At 35.1% G+C, this 25,395-nt stretch overlaps 1 protein-coding gene across 1 annotated transcript in view; it reads left to right on the forward strand.

Moving 5' to 3' along the window:
- Positions 1–25,395, forward strand: part of LOC135209993 (glycine receptor subunit alpha-2-like) — a gene marked incomplete in the record, with an annotated part of 455,240 nt that overhangs the window by 81,368 nt on the left and 348,477 nt on the right. Inside the window, 2 exon segments of the mRNA XM_064242724.1 lie at positions 3,687–3,709; positions 8,320–8,365.

Below are 25,395 nucleotides of genomic sequence, written 5' to 3' on the forward strand. Positions count from 1 at the left end.
TAGAGTAAAGGGTGCTACTTTAGTAGGTGGTCTACCTGCGTGTTTCTACACTTACGCCGTGTTTAGTACTAGCCTGTGGGGGGTCAAATGTCCTTAAAGTAGTACCAAGGAAAGTAGTACCGACTGAAGACTTTAATGGCTTCATCCAAAAGGTTGAATTAATGTACAACATAAGCCTCATTTCTCAGCAAATTCTTGCAAAAAGTCAAATGGGAATTATTTTAAAATTTGACTGAAGTTCCTTGTTGGACGAGTGGGTTGCGTGCTCGCCTGCCGTTTCGGTAGTCGCGAGTTCGAGTCCCCTCTCTGCCAACATAGAATCAGAGGGATTGATTTCTGGTGATTGGAAATTCATGTCTCGATATAATGTGGTTCGGATCCCACAATAAGCTGTAGGTCCCGTTGCTAGGTAACCAGTTGGTTCCTAGCCACGTGAAAAGATGTAATCCTTCGGGCCAGTCCTGGGAGAACTGTTAATCAGCTCAGTGGTCTGGTTAAAATAAGATAGACTTAACTTTTTGTATCCCTGACGTGCTAAAAACTGGCAGCATCTTATACGGGGTGTCCATAAAGTCCCAGTACCATTACAAGTATTTATCACACAGAATGGTACTGGGACTTTATGGACTCCCTGTATATCTAATAATGGAGATTCCTCACGGAAACCGGAGGAAATGAAGAGCCCACAGACAGAGGAAGCGATTATTTCACTACAAAACTGGAAGAAGTCATTGATGGCTTTCTTACATTTGAAAAACGCCCACGCTATCCTCATTCGATGTCATCGTCTCGAACCATTCTTTCTTCGTCTCCGGTTTGTACATAGTAAGTCCCTGGGGAATAGTTTGCCTCCAATAAATGCTGACGGAGTCCCTCTCGGTGTGTGTGTGTGTGTGTGTGTATTTTTTACTAATCCCTAGTCTCCCAGGTGATCATCGTCATTCTCGTTAGTATTGATGAGTTTCGATGTTCACTGGTGAAGTGCTCCTCTTGATGTGCTTGTTTCGATTTGCCTTAAATAAAATCTTTCAGTTGTCCTCTTAATAAAGAGGACTAAGGTTTCTGTCGAGTCCTCTTTAGGCTAAAAACAACAAAAGAGCATCAGGAAACATGGACTCATCTCTCTCTCTCTCTCTCTCTCTCTCTCTCTCTCTCTCTCTCTCCTCCCTCTCTCTCTCTCTCTAAAATAAAAGTGGAAATGGACATACCAGTTCAACTGAAATCAGGAAATTATGTCAAGAATTCAAGTAACTCTCTCTCTCTCTCTCTCTCTCCTCATCCAATCATCTTCCATCTCTCTCTCTCTCTCTCTCAGCTTTACGGTTTTCATCTCGTTATGCAGCTTTATTGGAAAGGAAATGATAAGGAGTCTCATTTGCTGAGAAATATCGGAGAAAGAAATGTTTTTTCCTACTAATTAGGACTATTTGTTGTTTATTTTTGCTGCTTAGCCCCCAGGGTAACGAAGATTCCTGAACGGTGAGGTTTATCTTTTTTTATTTATTTTTTTTTTAACGAAGGAAAGTATTTTTCAAGATAAGCTTCGGTGTATTATAGGTCTTAATAATGAAGGATGTTATTTCCTGGTTTTGTCTCTTTTTCTCCTGAATATTAATTTTTAATATACAATACTTTTTTTTCCAGTAATGCAATGTTATGTCTTTCACTTTTATTGTCACTTTCCTTTCGCACTAATTTTAGTTTTCTGTGAATGAAAACTATTGAGATAGCTTTGTCTGTCCGTCCGCACATTTCCTGTCCGCCCTCAGATCTTAAAAGCTACTGAGGCTAGAGGGCTGCAAATTGGCATGTTTGATCATCCACCCTCCAATCATCAAGCATTACAAATTGCAGCCCTCTAGCCTTTACTATTTTTTTTTAAATCTAAGGTTAAAGTCATCCATAATCATGCGTCTGGCAACGATAAAGGACAGGTCACCCCCAGGCGCATTTTTTACTTATGTGTCTGTTGCTCAAATTATTTCATAGGCCCATGATAGGTAACAAGATTCCTTAAGAGAGACTCAGAAAAAAAAACAGGTTGTTGGAAGGTAAGGAGAAGAGTTATTTTTTTGAGCTACGGAAGACACAATAGACCAAAAATTTGATGATAAGACTAGTTAAGATATAAAGGTATATGATTCTTAAGAAATAAGGGAAATGATAATAATGCTTAAGTAAATAAATGAATAAAATACATACTATATTTATGTATGTATGTATATATATATATATATATATTATATATATATATCATATATATATATATACATATATACATATTTATATATATAGTGTGTCTATAATTATATTGTATATATTTTTATTTATATATATAATATGTATGTATGCATGTTTGTACGCGTGTTTGAAGGCATGTTTATTTGCACATGTGTGTTATTTTATGTCCAACAATCATTAAATCTTTTATAGTCATAGTTTTACCGTACTTAGAGCGCGCACGCGCACACACACACACACACCAACACACACCTGAAGACATTGCAATCCATCGATTGTCCTGTCGAATATTAACTTCTCATTTTAATTGCAAGCATCCCGCTAACTTTGTACAGTCTTTTTGGAATGATTCTTGGCCTTCTCTTTACTATTAGCCTCCTTAAGCTTTTCTGCTGAATGTATCTAAGAGTGACTGAGTTTCCGTTCACAGGTTTTTTTTCCTTTTTTTTTTTATCCTAGTTTCATGTAAATGACGTATTCAAGCGAAGTTATTTATTATATGCATTAACCGCTCCCGGAGTAGCTCTATATCTTTGGGATTGCTGAATTAATATTATTGTCGCCATCCCACGCATTCTCTCTCTCTCTCTCTCTCTCTCTCTCTCTCTCTCTCTCTCTCTCTCTATATATATATATATATATATTATATATATATATGTATTTATGTATGTGTATATATATATATTATATTATATAACACACACACACACACATATATATATATATATATATATATATATATATATATATATATATACTCATATATATAAGAGAGAGAGAGAGAGAGAGAGAGAGAAAGCAGAAAGCAAAAGTCCCAACGACCTGTATATTTTGGTCATGCTGCCTTTGCTCCAAGCACCTAAATCCAAGAGGAAGCCATGTTGCCACTCCCAAAGACCAAGAGGCTAGTACAGACTTGAATAGGAATGAGATCTTGAACCTCAGATTACTTGAATGAATATCCTTCCAAGTCGCATGAGAGACAAAATAAAAAGGGTCAGTGGGTTTATTTTCTGAAGTTTGAGTCTGAGATTAACTGGATTTCTTTTTTAACTCGTCTGTAAGACTAAATAAAGAAGGTCAGTGTGTGTTTTGTAAAGAAATTTCATGGTTTTTGTGAATGATTTAGTTTGGTTTTTACTCGTCAGTCAAGGGATGACATGATTTTCATTATTGTGATGTACTTTATTATTATTAAATATTGTTAATAGCATTATTATACTAATATGAATTGTGATATTATTGGTATCAAACTACCCTAAAGTCAGGAAATTACTTCAGGAACTCGTGCAGAGTTTCTCTCTCTCTCTCTCTCTCTCTCTCTCTCTCTCTCTCTCTCTCTCTCTCTCTCTCTCTCTCGGTTCATCGTCGTTTTGTAAAATCAGGCTGCAGAATCAAGAAATATTGTCTATATTTCAATTAGGGCCCCCTTATTTTCTTTGCAGGGTGAGGCTACCTACCCTTTAAGGTAAGTGATGTTACGCCATCATCTGGAGGACCCAAGGTATGTTGTTACCTTTCAAAACACGTGAGTTTTTAAAGTTATAGTTATTTGTATTCTTGATATTTTTTTCAGGGTGGTTTGTAGATGAGATGTCGTTTTCCTGTTATGTGGATGAAGTTTTATAATACTTTGAATGGAATGTTTCTTGTTTTTCGGCCCTTTTCAGGGTATTTTGTAAACTAATTATTCTGTTTTTTTACTTATCTTTTTATATGTGTTTTATGTTATTGTATAGCGGCACTCTTGAGGGTATATTGTAGACTGTGTTATTATTCTGTTATATGACCGAAGTGTTGGGAATATTTTATTCGTTTATTGTTTTACATTGTTCTGTCTTTGCTTTTTCATGGCTATTTTTGGTGTGAAAGTTACGTACACTGATTTTCGCGTCTCATTCAAGTTAATGCCTAAGTTTGAATTCCATTGTGCACTATGCCGCTGTTGGCCTTAGTATGTTTTGTCAGAGAATGTCAAATGCACGGACCGTCTAAGTGCTCTTATCGAGCCTGAAGTTTGAGGACAAAAGAGAAAAAAAAAAAAGTAAGGAAAAAGGCGGTGAATAACAGCAGACAAATTTGGGGTGTACCCCAAGGGGAGCAGTAGTAGACCCGGCTGTGTAAAGAAGGGCTGTAATGGACATTTGGGAACAAGTTTCATTAATTCGGCGAGTGATTACATTAAGTCTACTCATATTCCAATGTGTGCCTTCCCTAATGAAGAGCTTCGATTTCCAATACTTGGCGTTGCAGGAGGAGGACGAGATGTACCTTCACGGAAAGTTATGCGTTTGGTATGCAAATGCAGTCGTTTGATGTTGTTAGTGTTTTATTTATAGAAAACGGGAAAATATAGGAGCGCTGTCTTATTTACAGAGAATGGGTAAATATAGAAGCGCTGTTTAATTTACAGAGAACGGGAATATATAGAAGCGCTGTTTTGTTTAAAGGAATGGGAAAATATAGAAACGCAGTTTTATTTATAGAGGACGGGAAAATATAGAAGTGCTGTTTTATTTACAGAAAACGGGAAAATATAGAAGCACTTTTATTTACAGAGAATGGGAAAATATAGAAGCGCCGTTATATTTATAGAGAACGGGAAAATGTAGAAGTGCTGTCTTATTTATAAAGAACGGGAAATATAGAAGTGCTTATGGTAGTTTCCCTGGGTAGCCTGTATTTGTCAGCCCGAGTTACCTTAACAATTCATTTATTCATCTTGCAGCAAATGGGAAGAATGTCACTGACAATAGAATATTACTAAAATGCACCCACATGTAAGAGAATGAGACGCAAAGCGTAGATGAGCATATTAAGTTAAAAACAGCGTTGATATGTGAGGACTGAGTGAAAATGTCTTGTTCATTCAAATATGTAATGAACCTAGGTTAATTATTCACAAGAAATAGTACTGTCACTTGATGTTGTCATATATTTACAAAGAAAAATAAGTATCCCGACTGTAGTACAGCTCATTTATAACTGAAATTAATAATCTCTCTTCCAAACTTGTTCATTCGTTCGTACAGCAGTTTTTTTAATTGTCATTAAATGTGACAAATGACATTTCAACACTCGGAAGGGAACGAACCTCAGTTTAGGAAAGATTTGTTACATAACTGTTTCCTGTGCTGTGTTACAAACGAATGAAATAAGTGTATAATTTTGATATATATATATATATATATATATATATATATATATATATATATATATGTGTGTGTGTGTGTGTGTGTGTTTGTATATGCCACGAAGGAAAGAGAAACATTGGAGTTCTCCAAGGACTTTCGACTTCTTGTCCTTTGCCTATTTTTGTAACTCAGTTATATGTGTGATAATATAATACATATATATATATATATATTATATATATATATATATATATATATAGAGAGAGAGAGAGAGAGAGAGAGAGAGAGAGAGAGAGAGAGAGAGAGAGAGAGAGCTTTCCTGTGTTATGTGGCAAACAAATAGAGTTACTTCATATGCATTATGTATGTATATATACATATATACATATAATATAATTAATCTCGTCTCCTTAAAAACACGAAACTCTGACCTTACAGAAAAAAAAAAATTATTTCATATGGAAACTCTACGTGTTAAATTTGATTACGTTGTTTTCGCGAGGTTTAACTCGATTTCCTTGTGCGTAATGAGTCACCAGAAAATCACTTTTTCGCGTTGAAAGTGAAGCTTGATCAGGTTACCGCGTCCGAGCGTATATAACCAGCCTTTTCGGATGTCGGGGGTTTGCGAGGGATCGTCACTGTCGTTCAAACCCGTCTCCCTGGATGGGAGAACAAGACTCAAAATGAAGGTGAGTGAATCTGACATTTGGTATCTGAGGTTGTTCCTACCTTTTTTTTTCAGATTTTGGAATATCTGTTAAGTGGTCCATAATTTGTAAATAGTGAATTTTTTTTTTGCTTTGCCGTGTTTGATTTCACTTTTGGTATTAAGTGTCAGTTTCATGCTGTTGTTTATTTTATTCAGTTTAGAATCTATATTGTTTATTACAACGCACAAATACAATTTAGTATTTTTTTTTCTTTTCGAATAGATTTCCTGAGATTGCTTCAGAGGAGTATATTTTGAGCAGTGGAAGGGGCCAAGGCGTGATTATTATTAGTCAATTTATGTGAGTATTGTACTTTATTTTTTACATTCTACACAATTTTCACTTTCTTTTTTACATTCCATACAATTTTAACTTTCTTTTTTACATTCTACACAATTTTCACTTTCTTTTTTACATTCTAACAATTTAAAGTTTTTTCTTTACATTCTACACAATTTTCACTTGCGTCTTTTCAGTACACAATTTTCACTTAATTCTTTAAACTATACACAATTTTCACTTTCTTTAAATTCTGCACAAATTTCATTTTACTCTATACATTCTACACAATTTTCACTTTCTTTTTTTACATTCTACAAAGTCTTTACATTCTACATAATTTTCACTTTCGTCTTTACATTCTACACAATTTTCACTTTATTTACATTCTACATAATTTTCACTTTCTTTACATTCTACACAATTTTCACTTTCTTTTTTTACATTCTACAAAGTCTTTACATTCTACATAATTTTCAACTTTCGTCTTTACATTCTACACAATTTTCCATCTTTATTTACCAATCTACATATAATTTTCCACTTTCTTTACAATTCTACACAATTTTCACTTTCTTTACATTCTACACAATTTTCAGTTTCTTGACATTCTACACAATTTTCATTTTCTTCTTTACATTCTACACAATTTTCCGACGCTTTTTTCGATTTGAAATATCTGCTAAGTGATCCGTAATTTATTTATAATAATTTTTAGCTTACCGTGTGGATTTCGCCATTTGTATTAATTTAGTGTTAGTTTCATGCTGTTTTTCGTTTTTAGGTATCAAGCAAGTGTTAGTTTATTGCTGCGTTTATCGTTTGTAGATTCTATAATGTTTATTAAAACAGTATATTTTTCCCCAAAAAAGGTTTCCAGGTTCTTCGAGAGTATTGCATTTTTTTTACACAATCTGCGTACCTATATTACGCAATTTTCCGACGTAATACGAGGTAGAACGCTTTAATAGAGGTTCGTAAAGTAATAAGTGGGAAATTTGACCATGACATTATTCATATAGCTCATTGTTTATAAATTACAGAATTGTGGAGAACTCAGCTACAGCGGTTCCAGACTCTGTAATCCGGAGGTCCATACTCCGTTAAATCGGAGGTCCAGACTCATTAAACCGTAGGTCCAGACATCGTTAATCTGGAGTTCCAGGATCGTTAATTCGAGGGTCCAGACTCGTAAATCTGGCGGTCCAGATTCGATAGATCAGAGGTCCAGACTCGGTAATCCTGAGTTCCAGGAACGTTAATCCGGAGGTATAGCCTCGTTAATCCGGAGTTCCAGATTTTGTAATCCAGAGTTCCAGGATGGCTAAGTGGGAGTTCCAGACTCGTTAATCCGGAGTTCCAGGATCGTTTATAGGGAGTTCCAGACTCGTTAATCCGGAGGACCATTCCAGTTATGGTCGTGGGTTACGCCGAGCTTAATGCTAGTAACATGAATAATTAATTAATTTCTGTTCTGGGTAATGCGAGTGTAGGGAGAGCTTTTTTTATTTTTTTATTTTTTATTTTTCTAGTTCCCTCATGATGAATATGCATGTGGGTGTATGTCATAGGGTTGAGTGAAGCTCTTTATTTTTTTTATTTTTTAGAATTAATATTTTCATGTGTTATTTTCGTGGTGTATGAATTAATTTTTTTAATAGTTTGCTTTATTACTTTATTTAAATAAATAATTAGTTTACTTTTTGAATTTTTTTTCCAAATGGGATTCATGGAAATATTTGCGTTTCTAAGGATGGAGTGCAAACTGCTTTTGTTTATCAAATCTTTTAAAATTTTTATTTTGCATGTGGCATTATTATGGTGTAATATATATATATATATATATATATATATATATAATATATATATATATATATATATATATATATATATATATATATATTACAATTGCACATGTGACATCATCTATATACCAACTACTTTCATTTCAGGCAAAACTTCTACGGAATTACAGTTGGACTGCACTTCAGAATGTTGGTGAGTACCGTAAAAAAATAATAAAGTTGATTTGTGTATATATACATATACTATATATATGGTTATGTATAAATTAAAACCGAATATAGTCGTAGCTATTCAGTGTGTCAGTTTTCATATGTACATTGATAATATTATTAATATATATATATATATATATATATATATATATAATATATATGCATATGTATTTAGTATGTATGTATGTATGTATGTATGATGTATGTAGGTATGTATGTATGTATGTATGTGTGACTGTGTATCTGGGAAGTAAGAGTTATGATTATATTAAAAACCTTTTGGACGAACATTCCGTAGTAAAAGTGAACCACGGGTATTGAACGTCAGTAAAAAGAAATTGGACGCTTTATCGTGAATTTTTTTTCTGTAATACATTGGCTGTTACAACGGTTCAAAAGGTTAGAAATGTAAGAAACGAATTGGGAAGAAATTTTAACGAAGTTAGTTGATTTGCTCACCGGTAGATAATGAAAGAAGGCAGACAGGTGAAAAGGGCGTTCAATTCGAAATCTTCGGAAAGTTGAATACTGAAAGCGGTAGAGAATCTGAAACATCACCTGTGAGGCTTGAAAAGCCAGGGAAGGCCATCGTGCATGAGAGATTGAGGTGGGATGGCTCAGCGTAAACCTCGTACGTAGGTTTATAAAGCTGTCGATGCTGTAGAGAATATAAACCCAAAAGGACTGGTTCTTGATTTTGCAGTTAAAGAATGAACTTGGCAGGTACTGCCTGTAGTAGTACTTTTATTTTTTTTCATTGGGGTCACCCCTTTTTAGTTAAGATAATAATTGTAATGATTATCTGCAATATTAAACACTTTCTTCTAGTTTGTCTTTAATGTTTAATTTTTTAGTTAAAGAATGAAGTGTGGCAGGTACTAATAATAGTTATTATCGTGAGCAAAAGAAAAAAAAATAATAATCGCGTTCGTCTTTAATGGTTTTGGAAAAAAAGAGCAACTGTATAAAACCAGGTTGAAGTAAATAAATAAGAAACGGGAGGTGTCGAATTCACTGTGAGGTAGAAATCCCGTTTTAATATTTATTGACTTCTTAGTTTTATACGGTGGCCTTTTTTTTTTCTTAAACTATTACTATCCTCTTCGTGGATACAGATTATGCAGTTATTCCCTGATGATTTTCCTGGCGAATTCTGCTTCAGAATTTCACTAAATCGTGTCTGGTTAGTTTTGGGTGCAAATTCTCTCTCTCTCTCTCTCTCTCTCTCTCTCTCTCTCTCTCTCTCTCTCTCTCTCTCTCTCTCTCCACAATCCTCCTAAACAGAAACAGCTCTCTTCTGATGGCTGTTCATTCTCCCACGTCTCGTGTCATACCAAGGCTGAAGACTCAAGACTTACAGAGAGAGAGAGAGAGAGAGAGAGAGAGAGATTTCTGAAGGAAAGCGTTAAACGTCCCTGCGAGGGCGACCGTGCATGAATTTATAACAACTCCGGGGGCGCCTAATACGCCAAACGTTGGCTTCTGATCGTTAATCTGCGAGTTGGGAAGAGTTGTGGAGACGTTTTCTGTCCTTTGTCATTTATTGTATTTGAGTTGAGACGTTTTCTGTCCTTTTGTAATTTTTTTCGAGTTAAGGAGACGTTCCCTGTCCTTTTTTAATTTTTTTTTTATTCGAGTAGAGGAGACATTTTCTGTCCTTTTGTAATTTTTTTCGAGTTGAGGAGACGTTCCCTGTCCTTTTTTAATTTTTTTTATTCGAGTAGAGGAGACGTTTTCTGTCCTTTTGTCATTTATTCGAGTTGAGGAGACGTTTTCTGTCCTTTGTCATTTATTTTATTCGAGTTGAGGAGACGTTTTCTGTCCTTTGTCATTTATTTTGATTCAAGTTGAGACGTTTTTTGTCCTTTGTCATTTATTTTGATTCGAGTTGAGGAGACGTTGTATGTCCTTTGTCATTTATTTTATTCTGGTTAAGGAGACGTTTCTGTCCTTTGTCATTTATTTTATTCAAGTAGAGGAGACGTTTTCTGTCCTTTTGGTATTTTTTTTTTTAAAGTTGAGGAGACGTTTTTTTGTCCTTTTTTCATTTATTATGATTCGAGTTGAGGAGACGTTCTCTGTCCTTTGTCATAGATTATGATAGAGTTGTGATGTTTTCTCTCCTTTTGTCATTTATTTTGGTTGGAATTTTAGGGATTTTTCTTGGCTTTGAGAATGTTTTATTATTTTTTTTTAATAGATTTGTTTTTTCCTTTGAAAGTTTATTATTATATTTCTGTTTGCTGATATTGGTTGTCATTTTGACGGTATGGTATTTTACTGTGCTGTCCGTTATTAAAAGCAATATTTTAATTCTCTCTCTCTCTCTCTCTCTCTCTCTCTCTCTCTCTCTCTCTCTCCAAGCACGTCTTCATCAGAACGTTCACAATCATTTTGCATCGAGTCGGTTACTCGGGCGACATTGACTGCCAGAGGAGAATCGCTGATTCCCGGGAATCCTCTCGATTTGAGCGTCGCGGTCCAGCAGCTGTAGTCGGGAATGGTAATGCCATTCGCGGGTTTATGTTTCCCTGACAATGCTTCCCGGATATCAGAGGATGACGGGCGCGAACTCGCGCACTTCCGCCCGGGCCTCCTGTGTGTTTGTCAGCGTGTGTTTGCCAGTCCTGCTGTATTGTAGGGATGTATTTCGGTAACGTCCTCACAAGAGAGAGATATAGTATATATTATATATATATATATATATTTATATATATATATATGTATATATATATATATATATATATATAGATATATTTGTATGTAGTGTAAATTTAAATAAATATATATATATATATAATATATATACATATATATATATATATATATATATATATATATATATATATATATATATATATATATATATATAGTACGTACACTTATATACATACAACAATATTTAGATGCCAAATTTATTATCCCAAGTTAATTCTATATAAATTAGTGTATAAACTATGCACACACCTATATATACATACAAGTATTTAAATGCCAGAGTATAGAACTTTGTTCTATATGAAATAACGATGAAGGAAGTTGGTTTGCAAATGATAGACAATGCAGAAGGATGGAAACAGTGCGCCATGAAATCTGGGGTCCTTGGCAAACACTTGACATATCGGTTAGAATTCTTCAAAAAGTTTATTCTTATCTCATTCTGCTTCGAATATTTCAGTTTTAGATGGTTTTGGCATTTTGGATTCTAGATTACATTTTCTTTAATTATATTTGTTTACTATTAATTACATCTTAATTACTACTGGCGTTCTGGTTTTATTATTTATTAGTATTATATGAGTTTGTTATTACTATTACTCCTTTCAGTGAGTCTCCCTTAGACTTTTTCTTTTTGATGACATTTATATATATATATATATATATATATATATATATATATATATATATATATATATATATATATATATATCACGGACTCGAGTACATTCCATTTAAATCATCTTTGTCTATGCTGTCACAATCTGATACAAATTTAACATCCAGACAGTACTGTTTTCATCTTGATTTTGTTATCCTTTATCTGAGACAGTGATGTTTTTGTTATCCTTCATCAAAGACACTATTATTTTTTTAGCATTTATCTGGGACAGTGATGTTTTTGTTTTCCTTCATCAAAGACACTATTATTTTTGTTATCTTTCATGGAAAACAGTATTATTTTTTCATCCTTTATCTGCCATAGTGATGTTTTTGTTATCCGTTATCTGAGACAGTGATGTTTTTGTTATCCTTCATCAAAGGCAGTATTATTTTTGTTATCCTTTATCTGAGACTGATGTTTTTTTTTATCCTTCATCAAAGACAGCTTTACATATTGTTATCCTCTATCGAAGACAAAATGTTTTTGTTATCTGTGATTAAAGACACCAATGCTTTTGTTATCGCTGACTAAAGACAGCAATGGTTTTGTTATCTTTAAGCAAAGACTGCGAGACTTTTTGTTTTTATGTATCAATGACTGCGACTTTTTTTTTTCTTTCAAAGACGGCAATGTTTTCGTTATCCTTTTTCAAAAACGGCAAATTTTTTTTATCGTTTATCAAAGACAAAAATGTTTTTGTTATCCTTTACCAAAGACAGCAATAATTTGTGTTATCCTGTATCAAAGAGCGAGTTTTTTTTTGTATCTTTTATCGAAGACAAAAATGTTTTCGATATCCTTTGTCAGTGATAGCTATACATTTTGTTATCAAAGACAAAACGTTTTTGTTATCCGTGATCAAAGACAGCGATGTTTTGTGATCCTTTATCATGTATCAAAGACTGCGACTTTTTTTTTTGTACTCTTTCATCGACAGCAGTGTTTTTGCTATCCTTGATCAAAGACAGCGATGTTTTTACTATCCGTGAACAAAGACAGCGTTGTTTTTGCTATCCTTGATCAAAGACAGCGATGTTTTTGTTATCCTTGATCAAAGGCAGCGATGTTTTTGCTATCCGTGAACAAAGACAGCGTTGTTTTTGCTATCCTTGATCAAAGACAGCGATGTTTTTGCTATCCTTGATCAAAGGCAGCGATGTTTTTGCTATCCGTGAACAAAGACAGCGATGTTTTTGTTATTCCTGATCAAAGACATCTTTTATTTTCTGGGTAAAGGTCCAGTTGAATGTTCTTCCTCGGTAAACGTGGGCCGGTACCGTCGTGGATTTATGGTGACGTTTGTGGGAAGTGTAGGTTTCCGGATAATTTAGGCCTATCAGGGGGTCCTGAGGCCTAGTATATATACAGTAAAGGTTAGCGGCTGAATACCAAACGTTTGCTGTGGGTTTTGTTTAAAAATGTTTTGTTTTTTTGTTTGTAAGGAAATGATATAAAGTATTTTTTTTCTTCGAATAATTAGCCATCATGACCCAAGTACACACAGACACAGACAGAGACAGACACACACACACACACACACACACATATATATATATATATATATATATATATATATATATATGTGTGTGTGTGTGTGTGTGTGTGTGTGTGTAGTGTGTGAACTCTAGTACGTACTCTGTAGATTTTAAAGCTTTTCTCCGGCTGTTCTCTTCCGATTTAATCGCAGGCCATTTCATATAATCCTTTTATTGAAATTCGACTCCCTTCCCCTCCCCCCAAAAAAAGAACGACGTCGCACAATACGTTCTTTAAACGCTCCACTAAGATTGTAATGTACCACCATAGGGCCTTATTGACACAAAGCTTTGAGAATTCCACTCCAGCTCCTGAACGTATGATACAGCGTTGCATAACTCCCTTTGTTCCACGTAACGTATTTCATTTTCCTTACAGTACAATAGAAATTCGTTTTGGCCCTTTTGAACGAAAATTATTCGTAAACATATGCCAGGGGTGTGTTGCGTAAACTTAATCACTGGATTTTATCGCGTTGAAATTCCCCTTTGAATCGAGATTACTCTTTCTATTATTTATACTCCTTTGAATCTAGATCATTTTTTTTCTATGATTGTGTAGTAGACACAGGTGACATTTTGGGCTATTAGTGGGGTTTTTATTTGGATGAGAGATCTGGCTATCACGGCGTGAATAGAGATGGATTATAGTGGATTGCGTAGGACGTTCGTATGTTCGATAGATTTGTCGAAGTTAGATGTTCTTTGATGACCTACAATTTCACACTTGACCCCTTCAAGAGTGGAGTAGTAGAGTCTTGGCGTCTGTTGGAGGGGAAATTGAAGCTGATGATGATGATGATGGAATCTGAATGGCTGGAAAAGGGCTGTCTTTGTGATGAAAGAGCTGATAGAGAAATCTACAGAATTTCATTCTGGAAGTAGAAAGATGGAAAAGTATCAATCCCTTTGATTCCAGAGTTGGCAGCATCTACATTGTATGCTGGAGTGGTAAAGTTTGAACCTAGAACCGAAGTATGTTGTTCTAGAAGTAGTAAGTGGTTTGTTGTGGAAAGTCAAAAAGACTGTAGATTCGACTTTGTCATTACAGAGAGTAATAGGAAACAATTAATATTTGCTACTAACTGGAAGTGAGGTACTGGCATTGAGTACATCTCATGATGGTCACACTGTGACTATGTCTGTCAAGTTTCTTTGGATTGCGTTCGCCCATTCTTGAGATGTACTAATAACAAAACACCCAGCTACCCACCCACCAACACACACACACACACACAACCACACCCACACACACTACACACACACACCAACACACACACACACCACACACCACACACAACACACACACACACACACACGGTAAATGAAGTAGCAACGAAGAGAGGGTATTATTCTCCGTTGGAGGTAGGCTTAGCTAGCACTGTATAATGATCTACTCAAATCATGTTTCTACTTTCATTTATGCAGAAAGTTTTGATAGACGCCAGGGAGTAAATTTCCATGTTTTTGAGGTAACGAGACCTAGAGGTGTTAAAATGCAGATTTAGCCGAGGGTTGGGGAGGGATGGGGGCCAGTGGTTGTGGAGAAAAGATGAGATGAGTTTTTGAAAAGTTCACAGGGCGCTGGATTTCGCTGTGTAGTAAGATACAGTAACAAATTCATTATTAATTGTTTTGTGTTTATTTTGTTAAGTTAATGATGTAAGTAGTAATTGTTTTGAAATTTCCTGCTTTAGAACGTAACAGTTGGAAAAATTACTATGAAAAGGAAACAATAAACTTTTATTTTCGATGTCTGTATTGAAACTTCAAATAAGAATTTATATATAGGTATATAAGTATCAAGCTAGAAATGTACTTTAATATCTAATTCATTCTACCTCCGAATGATCTCATTCGCTCTACCTCGGAATTGATATGTTTTCATATATGTTAACAGAAGGTAGAGCGAATTAGATATTAAAGGACATTTGTAGCCTAATGTGATATATATATATATATATATCTATCTATCTATATATATATAAATACAATAATAAAATAAATATATATAATTTCCATATATATATCCAACGTAGCACGAAGGAACACGTGCTAGAGAATATCCTTAAATCCACGGCAGAAGCTGTGTGAAACTGGGGACTTGGAACATGCACTTTCATATATATATATATAATATGTGTGTATATATATGCATATCTAGGCAAACATACAAACACATGTATATATGTATATACAAATATAAAGGGAGAATTCATTTTTCATTGTCCCTCAATCTCAGTTTCCGAAAAATGCGATATTTTGGTTATATTACGCTAAAAGAAAGTAGTATTACATGAATTGTATTTGCGTTGTGGTCTTCATCCTCAGTTGTTACGCATAAAATGTCCATGAAAGGCGTATGTCATGAATGTAAACCTGTGGAAGTTTTGTGCACAAGGGTTTCATCGTTGTTACTAAGATGGATGGATGAGTGTGACAGTGGTTGTGTGTTCTCTTAGAAGAGACTAACAATACGACACACTTCACTCCTCCGAAAAATGAATGAATGAAGAAACAAAGAGACTTTTTCAGCAGATAATCTGCGACCTTCATTCTGTATTCCTTAAGTAATTAGGTTCTCATTGCTCCATTTCTTTCGACCGGTTATTATTTCTTTTTCTCCCAATTCGCTCGCATGCAAAACCTCACCCTTTTATCTAAACATTGGACTCGATTTTACCCAGGTAGAAATTGAGGATTTTTTAAAATGTTTTTTTGTTGATTCCCAAATGGAAAGTGAAAATTAGGCCGCTGTAATATTTTCTAGTTGTCTGTAAAAGAAAATTATCGTGACGGCTTTGTCTGACCGTCCTCACTTTTTCTCTCTGTCCTCAGAGCTTAAAAACCACCGAGGCTAGAGGGCTGCAAATTGGTATGTCGATCATCTACCCTCCAATCATCACGCATACCAATTTGCAGCCCTCTAGCCTCAGTAGATTTGATTTTATTTAAGATTAAAGTTAGCCATAATCGTGCGTGTGGCAGCTAGGATAGGCCACCACCGGGCCGTGGCTGACAGCTTCATGGGCACGATACGTACAGCATTATTTGCGGTACAGAAAAGTAGTAGGTTTGAATCTTTTCTAAATCTGACATGTTAGTGTTAAATGGATCGAGAATATAATCTTTTTAGGTGTGATTCTTTGACAAATATGACATTTTAGAGATAAATGTATCGACAATGTAAATCTTTTTAGGTGTGAATCTTTGACAAATATGACATTTTAGTGATAAATGCGTCGACAATGTTATCTTTTTAGGTGTGAGCCTTTGACAAATATGGAACATTTTAAGTGATAAATGCATCGACAATGTTAATCTTTTTAGGTGCGATTCTTTGACAAATATGACATTTTAGAGATAAATGCATCAACAGTGTTAATCTTTTTAGGTGTGATTCTTTGACAAATATGACATTTTAGTGATAAATGCATCGACAATGTTAATCTTTTTAGGTGTGAGCCTTTGACAAATATGACATTTTAATGATAGATACATTGGAAACAAATGAGGCAAGATTATAGGAAACATTGTTGAAGCGGACGGACACTCAAGGGATTCTACATTCCTAGGTTTGATTCCAAGTTAAATCTGACATTTCAGTGGTTTTGGTGCATTGAACACAAACGAGGCAACTATATAGCGAGCATCTGTCAAAACGGAATTTATGTCACACTAATTGTACCTTCTCTCCATTTCGAAACTTATAAGTTTTCTAGTAATACAAAATTTACTTCAAATGTAGCATATTGATAACTTTAAAAATTAATTTAAAAAATGCATTGTCCATTAGGATCGCTTATTTTCGGAGATATGTTTAATCGTAAATTCCCTGAAAAACGATCTACTTCGACTGATTTCCAGACTTCTTAATTGGTCTCTTAATTTGTTAAGAATTACGTATAATGTTCCGGAACGATTTGCTTACCCAAGAAAATTTTGGGCATAAGAGGGATTCAAGTCATATATATACTCACCACACACACACACACACACCACACAATCACACACACAACACAACCACACATCACACCACACACACACATATATATATATTATATTTTTAGGTATCGATATATATATATATATATATATATATATTTCTATATATATATATATATATACTATATATATATATATATATATATATATATATATATATATATATATATATATATATATATATATATGTTATATGATATATACATATATATATACATATATACTGTATATATATATATATATATATATATATATATATATATATATATATATATATATATATATATATATATATATAATATATATATAATTTTTTTTATCCGGAAACTCCATTCTCTTGCCAAGACAGGAGCCAGTTTACTCTAGGTAATGTCAGAGTTTTTTGAGCAAACATTGTCCTGGTCTTGTAGACACAGACACTCAGGCTTATCAACTTTTGACAACCAACCCTTCCGAAATAACCAGACCCAGACTATTTGTCCGGGACCTGCTGTACCCAGATGCTGCTTAAATCTTATTATAAAAGGGGTGGAAATGAACCGTACACAATTTTTTCTGTTATCGCAAAAAAAAAAAAAAAGCTATCGCTAAAAAAAGTTTTTCCCCCCTGTTATGCTACAAAAATGGGATAAATTTTTTTTCTGTTATGACAAAGATAAATTATATTTCCCATTTATTTTTCAGGAAATAGAATAAAAGTTTTATGTCTGTTATTGCTAAAAAGTTTTTATTTTATTTTATTGTTATGACTAAAAAGACATGTTTTAAAATCTGTTTTCTTGTTATGGAAAAAAATAAAATTTAGGATATTTTTCTCCTGTTGTGGCTAAAAATAAAATGTTAAAATCCTGAGTGAATTTTGTACTCTTCGACGCTAACTGCGTTACCGCCCTATTACCCTCCGCTGCGGCCGCTTCTATTTTTTTTACTAGAGTTTTAAGTATCGTTTTAATCTACAGAATTAACATACAGAGCAGGTCATGTGAAACTGACGTGCTCCTGGTTTTTTAAGGAAGGATTTGTGCCTCGCTTCTAACGCAGATCTCCAGAAGTTGAGGAGGAGGAGGGGCTTTTTCCCCCTTTCCCCCTCTACGTAGATCTGCAGAAGTTGAGGAGGAGGAGAGGGAAGGGGCTTTTGCCCCCTTTCCCCCCTTCTCTGTGAGGATTTAAAGTGGACAGGACATCTTGTTTCAGGCATTTCTGGTAGAAGGGCTCAGGTATATGGTTGGGAATCTACTTCCGGGGACTAGAGGGGTACTTCTGAGGGATCAGGACGGTACTCCGAGGGATCAGAATGCTCCTTTTCCCTTCCTTCTATTTGGAGAAGTAATGGGATCCTCTGGTTTTGCTCTACTTCAGCTACTATTGGTCAGAATTGTGACGTCAGATGTGTACGATGTATGACGTAAGGGACATTTTGTAGGTGACAAAAGCGTCGTGATATTTATGCCAGTTTGCAGTCGTAGAGGATCGATTATTCTATTAATTGTACTTATACTATACTCTGTTTTCGCATGGTAACACTGCGTCTCGGGCTTTCCCGGGCTTTAAATAGTTACGCTACGTGTACGTTTTAGGTAAATAAAAGGATATCTGGGTGTACATTTGCAACTGAAAAGTGTTTTAATAATTTACTGAATGCGAATTACACCGTTAATATTCGAAATAGGATATTATTCAAACCCCGGGACGCAGTGTTACCATGCGCAAACACCACAGGCGGATGGACAGATGGAAAAAAACAGAGTATAGTTCTAGATTATATGCGATGTTTAACTTCAACTGACACTAAAGTATTCATGGAAAATCTAGTTGCAGTTCCTTAAAAGATTCACATTAACTGACTGTATCTTAAACCCAAAAGTGTTCATACATATATTAAGGAAAATTCTAGTCGAATTTCCGTCATAAAAATACTTATTACCTGAAGGGTCTTGTAGCACAAAATTATTTATTCAAATTAAGAAAAATTGTAGTCTACTTTCCTTTTCGAAATCATGCCTATTAACTGATGTAACGCAAGACTATTTATTTTATACAAATTAAGGATAATTGTAGTCTGATTTCCTTTTAAAAAAAATAATGCTCATTCCATTTTTGAAAGCTTATAGGTTTGTATGCTAGGAAAAATACAAATGACGTTTAATACGACTTATATTTTTGTGTAGCATTGTAGAATTATAGATTATACCAGAACAGCAATCAATGCTACTCATATTGCTGCCTTTTGCGTCTGTTCGTGTTACAGTTCGTGTCATAGATCACACAGTAAAGATTATTGACGTTTTTGTGCATATCTGGGTAATTTCTCTATAGCTCTCGTCATCAGGCATCGAATATCTATGAAGGGTAACACGTAAACCATCTGTTCGCTGTCTACCTTTCTTTCTGCGTCCTTTTTAGTTTTCCGTAAAAAAAAAAAAACACTATTGAGATGGCCATTTGTCTGTCCGTCCGCACTTTTTCTCTACGCCCTCAGATCTTAAAAACTACTGAGGCTAGAGTTTTGCAAATTGGTATATTGAATATCCACCCTCCAATCATCAAACATACAAAATTGTAGCCATCTAACCTCATTAGTTTTTATTTTATTTAAGGTTAAAGTTAGTCATAACCGTGCGTCTGCCAATGATACAGGACAGGCCACCACCGGAATGTGGCTGAAATTTTCATGGGCCGTGGCCCATACAGCATTATATGCTGTACAAAATACTCGATTGCGTCGAGGAGAGTTCGGCGCTTTTTTTTTATTTACACATTTTTATTTATTTATTATTTGCTTTCTTCTCCTTTTGTTTTTGCCTAGTAATATCCGGGAAGGGAATGAGCAAATTTGTTTTATCCTGATGTTCCTCTGTATTCCTGCGAACATCACTTCTTTTATTAATTACTGCGTAACTTTTGTCATGCAATCATTGGTGCAGTCCAGTCAATCATTTCAATCTTTTTTCTTTTTTTTAACGTCATTAGCGCCACCTGTCATGTATTCCTCTTTGTTAATCGTTTGACTTTTTTTTCTTTTTTTTATAATTCTGATTTGTCGGAACTGAGGTTATTTTAGCTATATTGGGGCGTGCTAGAGATATGGAAATATTGCCTCCTCTCATTCAGTTGTATTGTCAAGCAATGTCATAGCTTTTTAAAGTATTGAAAACTGTAATTGGTGTCACATTTTTTAATATATTTGTTTGATGTAATATTGTTGTGGTTGCTTATGTGTACTGTGTATATTCAAATCTATATTTGTAGCTTTGGTGTAAATGCAAATTGGAATCGATTGCAGTAGTCGGAATTAAGTTATAGTTATTTGTAGTCATTTTATTCGGTATGAGGATTGACTTTGTAATTTTGTCGGTGATGAATTGACAGTTTCAGGAATATGTAATCGTAAATTGAATTTTAAAATTATTCTAAATAATAGAATGCAACAAACACGAGGTAATGGTGGAGATGAAAATACACATTAAAAGATTTTAATGTTGGAATGAAACACGTATGTTATCAACGCACATAATTTAGCGTGCATTTACATATTTTGTAAAAGTTTTTGAGTTCTGAGATTAACAGGTAGTATGTTACATTCTCATACTTTATGTATACATCAACACTTTCTCTATTCTAAAAGCTGTTTTGCAAGTGTGATTTTTGTTATGTATGAACAACATGTTGCATTTAAGGCATTAGGAATTCATGCAATATGCAATAGGTCTTAGAAATAACGAGATAGTAACCAGGTCATAGAAATAACGAGAGACTAACCAGGTCATAGGTCATAGAAATAACGAGAGACTAACCAGGTCATAGGTCATAGAAATCACGAGAGACTAACCAGGTCATAGGTCATAGAAATCACGAGATAGTGACCAAGTCATAGGTCATGGAAATCTCGAGATATTAACTAGGTCATAGAAATCTCGAGATAGTGACAAGGTTATAGGTAATAGAAATCACGAGAGAGTAACCAGGTCACAGGGTATAGAGATCATGAAATAGTACCCAGGTCTTAGGTCATAGAGATCTCGAGATAGTAACCAGGTCAAAGGTCATAGAGTTCTCTTTGGACAAATTCAATTATTTTAGACGTGTGAGTATTGGGAAATGAATTGTGTTCATTTGCGGAGGCTGTGCTTTTCTCCGCCCAAGATTGCATCATCATACTGGGTCGTAGGTTATAGAGTCGTACGTTATAGAGCAAATGGCTTCATTAGCAATTAATTCTTCCACTCCAGGCTAAAGTTCTGTCGCGCGAGTGAACTTCTCGTCAAGTTCTCGAGCAGCAGCAGGATATTTGTCATCGAACTTCCGTCGGCTTCCTTCGATCCTTCTTTGTTTTTATTTATTTTTTTTATTTTGTTTTCTTCGGGGATTTCTAGTCGTTTCATTGTTCCCCAAAATATTTTTTGCATACTAATCATAATCGTGTGCGGAAATCGATAAGAAGCTTCGACACTTTTCCAAGGACTTGCGCGATGGCTCTTTTTGGTCGCCCGGAGAGGACGGGGTAAGGGGGGGGGACCTTCATCCCCCTCCCCTTTTCATCTCCAAACGGATGTTTTTTGGTGTTTTCAATTTTCCATGACACGGGGCGATTGGGTTGGCCAAGGACTCCGAAGGGAAACCGATTCTTAAAGTTGGGATTTAAAGAGCTACCTGGCAACTGTCTCGACCACCACCTACTCCACCACCTCCTCCCCTTACTCCTCCTCCACCACCAACACCACTACCACCACCTGTGTTTCTCGCAAACTCAACAGAGAGAGCGAGCTCAGTGGCGCACGAACTTTGAAGGTGGGAAGGCGGACGAAGGATCCACTCCCAGGATGCCTTCCCGCGTTGTCCTGCTCCTCGCGAATATCTTATAAGAAGGAACCCGTTGTGAATCTGGAGGTGATTTCAATGGTGTCTTTGAGTCATTGACGCTGTCGTTTACATTTCCAAAACAAAAACAGCAAAAACATTCTTTTCCAGTTGGTTATCTTTAAAAAAAAATTGTTTTAGTAAGTTCTTGTCGAGTTTGACGTTAGGATCATTCTCGTCTTGATAAATTGCCAGGCGTTTAGATATGACGTCATGAATTCCCCCTGGGGTGGTTGAGGACGTGGCTATGACCCTTCGCCCCCCTGATATAAGTTGACTTTGGGAGTTATGGAAACCGTTAACGTTGTCTAACGCGACCTTCTGAGACATTTGCAATCGCTCGGGCGAGACAATAATGTCAACAGAAAACCTTTGGGAGTTCAGGAGAAGCAGGGTTGTCGTCTTGTGTTTGTTTACGTTCTTGTTTTGCATCCGTTTGACCTTGATCTACTCGACGGTAGTTTCGTCCTGAATGTTCTTGTAAACGTTTACGAAGCTGCCGTCACGTCACGAAGCAGACGTTTTGCAAAGCTCTCAGAATAAAGTTAAAGGTTTTAAAAAGCTCTCAGAATAAGTAAGGTTGTAGAAAGTTCTCAGAATAAAGTAAGTTTTATATATATATATAAATTCCCACTAACGTATCCCTCTCCCCTCCACGTGAATATTAAAGGTATTTTTAATGAACACTTAGATTGACGTTGATTTCATTTTTTTAAGGATTTAGCCCACCGTAAATTTAATGTCAGTGCAGTTATGGTAAAATAGATAATAACATACAAATAACTCGACAAAAACAAACTCTCAGTTAACACAAGAAAGAAAACACACTTTCACTAACGAATCACGAAGATGCTACGCAAGTCTTAAAAGGCTTTCTCGCTGGGCGAAAGGAAAAGAAAGCTCAAATAAAAAGAGAACAAAAAGAAGACTTTCATTAAAGAATCACGAAGATGCAACGCAAGTCTTAAGACTCTCTCGCTTGGCGAAAGAAAAAGAAAAAAATATATAAAAAACTCTGGAACACACTTAAAGGAAATTCCAAATCCACTTTTGGGATGGAGAGAAACCGCGTGGAATTTCCTCGCGCGTAAAGAAGGACAGACGACGCTTCAGCTGCTGCTACTGGTCGCGTTGAATTCACTCGCTTTCAGGACTGGGGGAGTCGTTTGCAGTCGTTTTCAGTCGTCGTATTGGCTGCGAGCTTTCCACGGGCTTTCTTCCAGTGAAGGTAAGCGATTACACGAGGTTATGTTTTTTTATTTAATTTAGTTTTTTTTTTTATCTCGGCGTCATTTAGAATGGTCTGTGTATGTACGGATTTATATGTCGGTATCTGTAGCTCTGTCTGTCTACCTCTTTAAATGCATGCATACTTGTGTGTGTATGTACATACATACATACATAGATGATATTTGTGTGTATTACATATATATATAATATATATATATATATATATATATATATATATATATATATATATATATTGTATCTGTGTTTATGGTGTGTATGTATGTGTGTATAGATATATAAAAATATTGTCATAATGTTGTGTTCGCAATGCTGTTTAACACAAGAGTAGCAAATTGCGTGTTACTACACATAAACAAACAAATGTCTGTATAATTTGAACTTTACTACCAACTGCGTTTAGTGCCTCGTAAATGTAGATGCGAAGGAAAAACCCTATTCGCGCCCTTTTATTTGTACGAGCGAGTTCATTTTCTGCAGCTGGTACGACAAACTGTCTCCTTCTGTGTTAATAGTCAAGATTATAAGGTCGCGAAGCTGTATAACAAAATTAGGGTCACCACTGGTGTATAAAGTATCTGTCGTAGCTAGAGAAAACATATTTCTGTATTGGATATTTCAGTATTATATATTTTTTTCTTTTCCATAAGAAAGGCTTCTTCGGAAGGAACTGTCTAAAAGTAAATTAAATTTGGCGCATAGATACCGCAGAGTTATTATGTTTCTATTGCCAATTCAAGAATGTACGATCGTTCACTATTGTTAAAAATTCTAATAAGCCATCCATTATATATATATATATATATATATATATATATATATATATATATATATATATATATATATATTTATTATATATAAAAGATATTGTGTTATGCTTTATAACCATAGAGTCTTTGATGAACTTAGAAATATCTAGAAAAGGTATTGGACCAAGAATGGTTGATGGAATGTTGTGAAATTCAACCTTTATAACCATTATAAGGAGAAAATTAGATGACGAAAATGTTACAAGTAAAAACTTCAAGAATAGTTCTCGTCAAGAAACGGGTGTTTGGGTCATAGTTCTCCTGTCAAAAACTAATGGCGAAGTTTAAAAAGCGACGCACCCGGTTCTGTTGAAATGTTGAATAGTTTACTTCTTATGAAGTTATCTTATGAGTTACCCATTCAGCTGTGCAGGTTTCATTTTTGCCAGGGGGAGGGGGTTGTTGGTGGCTGGGACAGAGGAAAGAGAGAGAGAGATGATTTTCAACTAATTAGGTAGATCGTACGATGGCATATCAAATTCGTTGGATGAGCATCATCCATTTGATATACTAAATATACTAACCCTGTAAAAGCGTATGAACAGTAATTGGGTTGGCCTTCAATTCTGATTTTTTTCCTTGGTAATTTTCTTACGTATGTACATACACGTCGGTAATCATCGCAAAACAGACATCTTGAGAATATTTTCTTCCCTTTAAATTTTGATTCAGAGAAATTTTTGGCCAATCATAAGGCTCTGTAGTACGGGCAAGCTTTATGGCAATATTTGCCTCTAGATTTCTGATTTCTGACACAAGTATTCGGCTCCTGTTGCCCAAATGAAGTTGTCTTCGACCAGGCGAGAAGACAGCAGAAGTACAATTCACATGAAATAAACGAACGCAGTGGAAGTGTGGTTCACCTTCAGTGATATCAATATATTGAATTGTGTATTTTAAGAACCGAGTTTCAACTATAGATTCGAAGGCGTAGGACACAGTGCTCTAACCATATCTTCCGGAAACTAGCAAATGTTAAATGTATTTATGAAATACGTGTGGAGGGATATTAATAGGCATGAAATATGTAGATGTAATCCTTAAAAAAGAAAGGGCTGTGTACTGCAGAAACAATTCGGTCCCTTGGAACGCCATTAAACCACCTTATGGTCCTTTTACTGGGGTAAGGCATCCCGAGTTGCCGAAAAAATCGTCCGTGTGACGTCATCGTGTA

This window comes from Macrobrachium nipponense, chromosome 39 (genome assembly GCF_015104395.2).
Source record: "Macrobrachium nipponense isolate FS-2020 chromosome 39, ASM1510439v2, whole genome shotgun sequence".
Classification (NCBI taxonomy): Eukaryota; Metazoa; Arthropoda; class Malacostraca; order Decapoda; family Palaemonidae; genus Macrobrachium; species Macrobrachium nipponense.